This window comes from Mus pahari, chromosome 15 (assembly GCF_900095145.1).
Source record: "Mus pahari chromosome 15, PAHARI_EIJ_v1.1, whole genome shotgun sequence".
In the NCBI taxonomy this organism is placed as follows: Eukaryota; Metazoa; Chordata; class Mammalia; order Rodentia; family Muridae; genus Mus; species Mus pahari.
Window position 1 is genome coordinate 61,534,529 of NC_034604.1, and position 11,505 is coordinate 61,546,033.

The following is an 11,505-nucleotide window of genomic DNA, read 5'->3' on the forward strand; positions in this document are numbered from 1 at the left end:
TGGCCAGGCTTGGTGTCCCATGACTGTAATCCCTGGATTTGAGATGCAGAAACAGGCAGGTCAGGAGTTCAAAGTCATCCTTAGCTACACAGATAGTTTTCGGCCAGCCTAGACTACAATGACCCCATCTCAAAACAGAAAATTCTACAAATACTTTCTTTCCATATTTGTACCTCTTAACATAATTTCATACTGACAGTTATTTTGTATTTTTATCTTTCTATCAGAATCCAATGATATTTATATACCATCACTATAGAATCACAGTCGCCTGTACTAGTTCATAAATCTATGCCCAGCAGAGAGGATCGCTATGTTTTTGCACTGCTAAAATTTTAACTTGAATGCAATGCTTGGCAAGAGGACCTGGGGTAAAAAACGGCCCCTTTATTTATCTTCTAAGAACTTTATTTCACCTTTTTTTAATGTTTATTTTATTTCTTAAAGTTTCATTCTTTTTGCATGTGTATGGGTGCTTTGTCTGCATAGATAGCTGTGCATTATGTGTGTGCCACGCCCAAGGAGGTCCAAAGAGGGCACTGGGTCCCTAGGAACTGGAGTTACAGGTAGATGCTGCAACTGACCTTCAGTCCTCTGACACAGTAGTATGAGCCGTCTTTCCGGTCCCTCTCTAACATTTGTATCCAGAGATTTGCTAACAGCATCCATCTAGTGCTCTTGTGTGTGGCCGGTCACCTTTTCTCGATGTTGCTGGCAGCCTCTTTAGCTTTGACTCTATCGGATGACTCAGGCCTTTGCCAGTTCAGTCTTATAAGACTCCCTTGAACTTTTTGGGTTGGATGTCTATTTGCTCTCTCAGATTTGAGAAGTTTCTTTAAATAAACTCGCCTGTTCCTTCTCTCTTTCTGTACGAGTCTTCCACGAGGCCACATTGGCCTCTCAGACGTTACGGTGGTGTTTCCTTAGGTTTTTCTCTGCTTCGTTTTGTTGTTGTTGTTGTTGCTTCTAAACAATCCCAGGTGGCTTATTGGCGATTTTTCTGATTTCTTCTTCTGCTGATCATATGAGCCTTTGAAATTCCTGTGCTGGGAAAACTGCACGTCCCTTGTGTTCAGTAGCTTACGAATTCCTATTTCCTCTTTTTGGTGTTCTCTGTCTCTGGGTTAATGATCTCACTTTATCTCCCCATTAATTTACCGAGCGACTCACGTGTTTCTCTCTTGCACCCTATGTTTCTTTGAACTATCCAGAACTTCATAGGTCTGTGTTGGTTTCTGGGAGCTGATTGGTTCCTTTGGTTCAGCTCCGTCTATCTATGACTTCACCTGTTTTGGGTTTTGGCTTTACTCATCTGACAGAACCAGCCTGTCTGTCACAGTCCTGAAGAGCAGTTTCATGAGGGAAAGGCCTTTACCGGTCAGCCTAGCTGGAAGTGCTGGCTGGCTCTGCAACCTCTGAGGGCCTTATCAGTGGGTTTATGGCATTGTTAGTCTAACCCTCAGGCTTCTCCTTCAGGAGCTTATGATCTCTTGCTCCCTCTGGTGTGCGTCTGTGGAGCTACAGGTCTCCTGGGATAGAAAGGTCTTGTGTTCTGTGCCCTCTAAAACATCCACACTGTACAGACAGTCCCCACGTTAAAAAGGGGTTGAGTGAAAAGTTCTCCACTAAGGTCTGCATTCTGTAAACCTTTGAACTGCCGCCTCTCCCAGCGCAGTGACGCGTAGTCCAGCATGGCAGAGACTCACTCTGCCCTGTCATCAGCCGTATGGTAACAGCAATAAGCAACCAGGACCCTGCCGTGTCCCGTGTAGGGAAGCTGTGATGTCTGGTAGGTTAGAAGTGTCAGATGAACGTGGTGGTGATTCGTGTTGCTTTCCAAAACCTGGAGTCACCTAGGAGGCAAGCATCACATGGCCTCTGGTTAAGTCTCTAAGGGATTATGTCAATTACACTAAAAGTGGGCGGTACCATGACCTAGGCTTGGATCCCTGGCTGCATCAAAAGGAGAGGCCCGCTAAGCTCAAGCATCATCTCTGCCTGCCCACTCCCCACCCCCCACCCCACCCCATCCCTGATTGTGGGCGGGATATGACTGTTTCCAGCTTCTGCTGCCTTAACTTCCCCAGCAAGACAGGCTAGATCTTGAGCTGTGAGATACAATGAGCCCTTCATTTCATTAAACCGCTTCTGCTGGAATAGTTTATCAGCAACAGAAAAACTGCTTGGACAATGGGCTTTCCAGCTGTTATTGTAGCATTGTGGGCCTTGCAGCCTTATCAATCTGGGCTCAGCACACACACCTCCCCCCCATCAAGAGATTGATCAAAGAAAATAACAATAGTGAAGAGCTGGGATATGAGGTATATTCAGGGTGGCTACAGTGTGACGAGAACAAATACAGAGACACTGCGATCCATCAAGTATATCATTATGGTACCAACATGAGGTTTAGATGCAGATAGAGGGCAAAGGGTGTGTGTAACCATGAATGTCCTGTGGAGGGGTGGCCCTACCCGCCATTGACCCATTGTTGTCTTCAGTTTAATTAGTCCTGCAAGTTGACCTGACAAGTTAGAACTGTTTGCTTCTTCCTCTGAGATGGCTTTCCCTGGGCTGACTGTAGGTTCAGCCCCTTCCATCTCCCACTGTGAGATCCTTGGGCAGTTCCAATTTCTGTTTCAATAGTCTGATCAACAAAGAGAGGGCCCAAGTGTCTCTCTTTAGAATATCTTCCCTTCTGCTCTTCTTTCGTTTGTTTGTTTTTGTTTTTGTATTTTTTTTGTTTTTGTTTTTCGAGACAGGGTTTCTCTGTGTAGCCCTGGCTGTCCTGGAACTCACTCTGTAGACCAGGCTGGCCTCGAACTCAGAAATCCGCCTGCTTCTGCCTCCTAAGAGCTGGGATTAAAGGCGTGCACCACCACGCCCTGCTCCCTTTTGCTCTTTACAGGGAATCTGGGTTCTGTTTTGTGACCTCTCAGTCTCTCTTGATAAACAGACTTTAAGAATGGACTCAGGGGCTGGCAAGAGGGCTCCGAAGGCCAAGGTGCTTTCTGCACAGACCTGATGGCGTGAGTTCAATCCGTGGAAAGAGAGAACTGACACAATACTGGTTCTGAATGTCATAAGTGCATGGTGACACATGTGCTCTCCACCCCTGACACATAACTACATGTCAAATAGAAAAACCAACATCCCATTGACTACGCACCCCTTAGCTTGTCGGGGATGGCAACTGGGACCTGGTCACTACTTCTTCCCTCACTTTTGCCTCCTAACCCAGAGTGTAGGTGTATCTTCATCCATGTTGGCCAGGCTGGAGTCCAAATTGGCAATGCCTGCAGGGAGCTACACTGCTTAGAATGTGGCATCCAGCTGGATGGCCAGATGCCAAATGACAAGACCATTGCTGTTGGAGCTGACTCCGTCAGCACCTTCTTCAATGAGACAGGGGCTAGCAAGCATGTGTCCATGGCAGCGTTCATAGACCTGTTGATGAAGTTCGCCCTGGTACCTACCACTAGCTTTTCCATCCTGAGCGACTCCTCACAGGCAAAGAAGATGCTGCCAGAACTATGCCTGTGACTACTACACAAGTGGCGAGGAAGTCGTTATTAGCCTTGCCTTGGACTGAATTTGCAGGCTGGCTGACCATTGCACAGGTGTTCAGGGCTTCTTGGTTTTTCCATAGCTTTGGCAGAGGAACTGGTTCTGGGTTCACCTCCCTGCTGATGGAGGGGCTCTCTGTTGATTATGGAAAGATGTCCATTTGCCCAACCTGCCCCTGCCATTTCCTGACAATGTCATTAAACCTCACAATTCCCTCCTCATTACCCATACCACTCCGGAGCACTCTGATGGTGTCTTCATGACAGGCAATGGGGCCATCCATAATATCTGTCATAGAATCCTTCATCTTGAGCATCCAACCTATACTAATTTCAACATTAGTCTTATTAGCCAGATTGTGTCTTCTGTCATTGCTTCCCTCAGATTTTATGTGGCCCGGCATGTTGACTTGACAGAATTCCAGGCTTACCTGGTGCTTGACCTCTGCATCCATTTCCTGCTGGCCACATATTTTCCTGTCGTCTCTGCTGAGAAATCCTACTATGGGCAGCTTTCTGTAGCAGAGATCACCAATGCCTGCTTTGAGCCAGCCAACCCGATGGAGGAATGCGACCCTTGCCGTGGTAAGTACATGACTTTCTGCATGCCGCACCTTAGTGACAATGGTACCCACAGATGCCAATGCTGCCACTGTCACCATCTAGACTAAGCACAACATGCAGTGTGTGGACTGGTGTCGCACTGGTTTCAAGGTTGTCATTAATTACAAGCCTTCCAGTCTGGTACCTGATAGCGACCTGGCTGAGCAACACCGCAACCATTGCTGAAGCCTGGGCTTTCCTAGGCCGTATGTCTGACCTGATATATACCCTGTGTTCTTCGTGTCTGTGGTGAGGGCAATGGAGAAGGGGGCGGGGTTTTCTGAAGCCGGTGAGGACATGGCTGACCTGGAGAAGGTTGAAGGAGAGGGTGAGGGTTCTCTTGAGCCCCTGTAGCATGTCAGAGTCCCAGAACTTCACATTCAGCACTGGCTGGCTGTACTGATGCTTCTCTTCTATCCTCTCTTCTTTTCCTTTGACCATGTCTCTCTCTTCAACGTATCCCTGTAAGTTTTTTTTCCCCATGATGTCTCAAAGTAAAAACTTTAAGTAAGGAAAAAAAAAAAAGAACAAAACAAGCAACAACAAAAACAAAAGCACTCAGCAAGAAGTCTATACACCATTTTATCAGAGCTTGAAAGACATATAACAGGGCAGAAAAGAGGTGAATCTCAGCAGTTGCTGAGAGCAGGGAGCTGAAGGAGAGAGAGGGGGAGAGAGAGGGAGAGAGAGGGAGAGAGAGAGAGAGAGAGAGAGAGAGAGAGAGAGAGAGAGAGAGAGAGAGAACTGGGAGATGCTTTTGGGAGCAGCTCCATAGGGGGAGGGGTGGGGTATCTTAAAAAAAAAAAAAAAAAAAAAAAGAGCCATAATGGCCAGACTGTCAGGGAAGGTTTGCCCCTGGATGTCGACTGGTGTCGGAAAAGGAGGCGGAAAGAGGGAAAAATTTCTCTTCTTGATCTAGAAGTCAGAAGCCCACTGGCAGCTTAGCCAGCTGTAACAACATGCTGAGGGAGTGCTCAAGTCTAGGATCTCATTGAGGGATACATATGGCTCTCACTAGTAACAATGGGGATGGGGACGTTGTTCCATAATGTCTCTCCCAGCACATACCCAAGGGAAGGGGTAAGGCTCAGTGGAGTCAGTGATTGTGAACCTCCCTAAGGGCGAGCCACACCTCATTGTCTTTGCAATAGCCACATGTACCATAATGACAGTCACCCTCTCCAAAGGGCTATAAAAGAACATAAATGGAGAAGATGGTTCCTGAAGTATATCCGAGTTGATGAGGTAAAGAAGATGGCCAGCAGGCTATTGAGCCTGAAGACCTGGGTTAGATCCCAGCTACCCACACAGTGCTTCTGCATGTTGTCTTCTGATGTCTCTATGCACCCCATGCCCTGAGTGTTGTCTTTCAAGGCAAATTTCCAATACCCCCCCCCCAACTGTTCCCCCACAGGTTTCCAGCCTTTAGTGGCAACCCCGAGCACAGGCCAGGCCCTAGAGGCATGAAAACTGCATCCAGTGTCTAACCTTTGTCCTTTGGTGACGGTTGTTACACTCAATCAAATGAAATTCACTCAGACATAACTACAAAAGGGCAAGCAATTTGATGATGACCAATTTGTCCAATTATATCTTGACAAAAAGAAAGATGGATTCTTATTGAACCTCTATGAATGATATTAATTAAAACAGAGGAACTCAATCAAAGTATCTGTTCATGAATCTTGAGAGATAATTAGAAGTGTGATGTTGAAGGGTGTCTTGTCCTGGGACAGCATAGTCCGTTAAACTGCAAGGATGAGAGAGATGCAGAAGAGAGAGAGGGCATCAGATACTGTTCACAACTTTACATCCGCCACTCATCCATTCAAAATAGTTCCAAATATATATATATATATATCTTTGGAGGAAGGAAGGCAGGGTTTAGGTACCTAATTTAGGCTGTCCTGGATCTTGTGACACTATAGTTTCAGTCCCCCTTTGAGGATATCACTATACCTGACTTTAGAGGACTGGACCAGACATTTTCTGCTCTGGACTAAAGAGATTTCCAGAAAGCTCCCTGTTTCCAGTGACAAGGTCTCCACAAGTTCAACCCAAAAACCTAGATACTCTTCCCTATTGTTTTTATGGCTTAGAGTCCTGTTCATAGAGCTCAGAAACTCTTCTGCTTGGGATGTGCATTCTGTCTTGATTTCACAACTCCCTGTGTGCTGGTTTGAATAGGTATGCCCCCCCCCCATAGACTCACGTGCTTGAATGCTTGGTCATATGGAGTAGCTCTGTTCATTGGTATGGCTTTGTTAGAGGAAGTGTGTCTCTGTGGGGGCGGGCTTTGAGGTCATATATGCTCAAGTGACACCCAGTATAGAATGCAGTTTCCTCCTGCTGCCTGCAGATCAAGGTGTAGATCTCTCAGTTACCTCTCCAGCACTATGCCTGCCTGCTGCTATGGTTCCTGCCATGATGATAATGAACTAAACCTTTGAAACTGTGAGCCAGTCCCAAGTTGAATGTTTTCCTTTAAAGAGTTGCCGTGGTCACGATGTATCAAGGCAATAAGATCCTAACTAAGAGATTCTGTAACAGTGTCTCTGGTCCATCCCCATCCCAGAGGACTAGCCTTGGCTGACTTGACCATTAGTGCCTTGTGGGCTGCCCTGTGTTACACGGAACCCTGAGCCTCAGTATCCACAATGGGAGACTCCTGGGATGAAGACTGACGTCCTTCTGAGGCTGAATAATCATGCCCTGACCCCACTGCAGTCCTAAATCCTGATTCCCGGGGGTCATAAGAACCTTTTTTTTGGCACAACTATATGCATGCAATAAGACACGTGTATGCATTGTTTAGGATTCTATGCTTCTAGTTTATGAATGAAATAACAACTGTGTTGAGTTTTCTTTCTTTTTTCTTTTTTTTTTGAGACAGGGTTTCTCTGTGTAGCCCTGGCTGTCCTGGAACTTACTCTGTAGACCAGGCTTGCCTCGAACTCAGAAATCTTCCTGCCTCTGCCTCCCAAATGCTGGGATTAAAGGTGTGCACCACCACGCTTAGCATGTTGAGTTTTCCAATACAGTGATATTAATGATCCATAGTGATGTATTATTGTAGTGATTTAGTGTTACAGGCATTAAAGACATAATAGAAGAAGCGTATACCTTGGTCAGAGAAAATGTTGAATCTAAAAATCTCCAGGCATGAAACATCCATGAAATCTGGAACACTATGAAAAGACTGAATATAAGACCAATAATAGGGATAGGGGAAGGAAAAGAAAACCAGATCAAAGGCCCAGAAAAAGTTTTCAACAAGATTATAAAAGAAGATTTCCCTAACCAGAGAAGGAGCTGCCTATCAAGGTACAAGAAACACAAACACCAAATAGAATGAACCAGAAGAGAAACTCCCCTCATCATATAATAATCAAAACACCAAATGTACAAAACAAAGGAAAAATATTAAATGCTGCAAGGGAAAAAAAACCCCAAGTAACATAGAAAGGCAAACCTATTAGAATAATACCTGACTTTTCAACAGAGACTATAGAAGACAGTAGGACCAGGGCAGATGTTCTATAAGCTCTGAGAATCCACAGAGGCCAGCCCAGATTAGTATACCCAGCAAAACTTTCAATCACAACAGAGAGAGAGAGAGAGAGAGAAAAAGACATTCCATGATAAAACAAAATGTAAGCATTATCTGTCTATAAATTCATCCCAACAGAAGGTGCTAGAAGGAAAACTTCAATCTGAAGAGGTTAACTACACCCAAGAAAACACAAGGAATAATCTTAAACTAGCAAATCAAGGGTGTGTGTGTGTGTGTGTGTGTGTGTGTGTGTGTGTGTGTGAGACAACAACCACACACACCATAACAAGTAACGGGAATCAGCAAACACTACTCATTGATAACTCATTGATCTCAATTCCCTAATGAAAAGATAGAGACTAACAGAATGGATGCAAAACCAGGATACATCCTTCTGCCGCACCCAAGAAACACACCCCCAACATCAAGGGTAGATATCACCGCAGGGTAAAAGGATGGAAAAAGATGTTTCAAGCAAGGGACCTAAGGAGCTAGCATAGGCTTCAAAGTATAACTAATCAGAGGAGATGTGGAAAGACACTACATACTAATCAAGGAAAAAAAAATCCACCAAAAGGATATTGCAATTCTTGACATGTATGCACCAAACACAGAGACACCCAAGTTCATAAAAGAAACAATACTGCAGCTAAAATCACATACTGACCCTCACACACCGGTAAGTGGGAAACTGTAATACTTAACTCCCATCAAAGGGACTTGATGACACAAAACAAGCAAACAAGCAAGGCTGAAGCCAATAAAATAGAAACAAACAGAAAAACAATACAAAAAATATAAAGAGCCAGTGAAACTAAGAGTTGGTTCTTTGAGAACATCAATACCCTCTCCAAATTAATTAAAGGGCAAAGGAAGCTCCAAGTTGACAAAATTAGAGTTGAAAAGGAGACATAACAACAGCTGCTGAAAAAATCCAAAGCATCATAAAGACATACTTTAAAAAACTATATTCCACCAATTTTGAAAGTCTAAAAGAAATTGATAATTTTCTTGATACCTACCACTTACTAAAGTTAAAATCAAGATCAGATAAGCAATTTACACAGACCTATAACCCTAGTGAAATAGAAGCAGTAATTACAAGTCTACTAATACCCCCTGTCCCATAAGTCCAGGGCTAGACAGTTTTAGTACATAAGTCTATCTGATATCCAACCACACTGCCTGGCATTTGGTGGTTGGAGACCATGTGTGCAGCACAAACTTACCTAAGTCATTAACAAAGATGGGTACATAATAATAACTTACTTATTTACTAAGTCCTAAGCCAGGTAATTTTAATCAAGAAGCTAAGCACGTGGTCACCACCATGGTCTCCACTCTTGCCTTACACAATTCCCTTCTTTTTAAAAATACCATCTTAATCTATTTATCTTTCCTTTACTGGTGGACTTCAAATGGTTTAAGACTGGAGATGAAGCTGTGTGACACTGATGGTTGGGAATGAAAGCCATGGCTGGAGGTAATGACTCTTGTTTTGCAAAGTAAGCTACATCGTTTCTTATTTTAGTAGGTAGCCTTGGAATCGGTCTGGATTCACCATCCCTTTACATCCTTTGAAATGTTTGGCAGCAAAGCTTTCCTAATACTGTCAAAGGGACACCTTTCTTGCTTGCTTGACCAAGTTTGTTCTCAGAATTTAAGGGGGAAAAAAACCTGAAGGCTTATTCATTCTTTCTTTTCTCTCACTCCCCTCCCCTTTTATTTATTTTTTTTTTTTGATAGGGTTTCTCTGTGCAGACCTAGGTGTCCTGGGACTCACTCCATAGACCAGGCTGGCCTTAAACTCACAGACATCTGCCTGACTCTGCCCTCTGAGAGCACTGGGATTAAAGGTGTGTACCACCACAACTAGGTTCCCCCCTTTCTTTGTTCTTGTCCATCTCTCTGTCACTTGCCTGTTCTTTGCTTTCTCAACCAGAGTTCTTACATGGGGGAAGACAGTTGACAGTGTTGTGCCAGGGAAATGTTAGTGATTCCTCAAAACACACACAGGCCTGGCAGTGGTGTCACATGCCTTTAATCCTAGCATTTAGGAGGCAGAGGCAGGTGGATTTCTGAGTTCAAGGCCAGTCTGGTCTACAGAGTGAGTTCCAGGACAGACAGGGTTATACAGAGAAACCCTGTCTTGAAAAACCAGAAAAACAAAAACAAAAAACTACAAAAACAGGAGCCAATCTGATGCAACTGACAGCAGGGTCTTTATTCTATCTCAGCCTCCCCAACGCACCACTGTCACACAGGATGGTTTTGGTGGTGGTGGTGGAGCCCTGAATGTCTATTGGGGCAAGGCTTTATAGTAATCAGCAACTGGGGAATAAATGTGCAAGCATCTAATTGGAAAGCTATTGTGGCCTTTAACATAATTGGCTGGTGCTGGGAGTCATATCATAAACTTAATTTCTATTCTCCTCTGCACTGATGGTCATTAGACAGGGGGTGAGCGTTTGCAGGTTTGCTGGGGGAATAACCTGGAGATTGGGGGGGGGTGTAACCTGGAAACTCTGTTCTTGTTAGGGATTAGCCTAGAGACAAGAGCTAGGCTCAGGTTCTGTTGGGGGACAACTTGGAAACTAATGCTAGATACCAGCCTGTTAGTCTACCTAAGTTAAAACTTAGGTCAGGTTCTCTAAAATGGACTCTGAATTTAAAAGCTTGGGCATCTCAACAGAAAAGGGCTTCATTGGCACTATCTCAGTGGCAGAGGAAGAAAAGGGCAGGGCGCTAGGTATACTCTGAAGGGAGATACCCAGAATGACTAATCTCTCTCAGCATCTCTCTCAGCATCTCTCTCAGCATCTCTCTCAGCATCTCTCTCAGCATCTCTCTCCACAAACTAACCTTGTAGTCCTTCCTCTGACCTTGAACCACACAATGAAACCCTTGGCTTGGGTTACACATTCACCCTTATTGAATAGGCAGGAGGAGAATGTTACACAAAAGGAGAAGGTTGCTGGTAGGAAAGATTGATGCTGTATATAAATGGCTGCTAAAATTTTAATCTGATCAAGATTATGCTTAGAAAAAAAATCAGGATGAGGGCCCATGAGATGCTCATTAGGTAAAAGCACTTGGAATTCAAACATGACAACCAGAGTTTAATCCCTAGGAACCATGATGGAAGAAAAGAACTGACTCCCCAAAGGTGTTCTGTGATCTCCACATGTGCACTGCATGTAAATGTCGCTTTTATTTCCTCAGATGAAGTGATGAGATGAGAGCCATACCCAAGCTGTGTGAATACATGGCTTGAGGTGAGCCTAGAGCACTTCCTTTTCTGTTCTAACTACCCCTAGGTCTAAGCCTGGAACCTTCTATCCTCCTTACAATCATACAGTCTAGTATTTCAAGCTGAGTGATTCAGTCTGGCTTCTCTTGGATTCTGACTGAATTGCTCTGCCTGGCCTCATACTAACTTTAACAATATATTTTAATCTTCTGTTTCCTTCTCATTTTCTAGCTCATTCTGTCTTCTCCTGTGTCTAGCTTGTTCTCTCTATAACCTGTCTTTGTGAAACTGTTCTGGTAAAACTGCTGCCCCTCCCTTAAGTAACCTCTCTCTCTCTGCTGTTCTTTTGTGAGTTGGGTGTATACTATCTGTGACTCATTCTGTCAAATCTTTCTCTGATTTATCACTTTGTCTGCCCCTCAATTAGATGTCACTTTCAAATATGGCTTTTTCCTTCTACAAACTAACTCTACCTTCACTGTTAGGGATTAAAGGTGTGTACTAAGAGTGTGTCTGTAAAAAAAAAAAAAAAA

The 11,505-nt window shown here is 44.2% G+C and overlaps 1 pseudogene; it reads left to right on the forward strand.

Moving 5' to 3' along the window:
• The first annotated feature begins 3,255 nt into the window (after positions 1 to 3,255).
• Positions 3,256 to 4,523, forward strand: LOC110332980 (annotated as a pseudogene).
• The last annotated feature ends 6,982 nt before the right edge of the window (positions 4,524 to 11,505 follow it).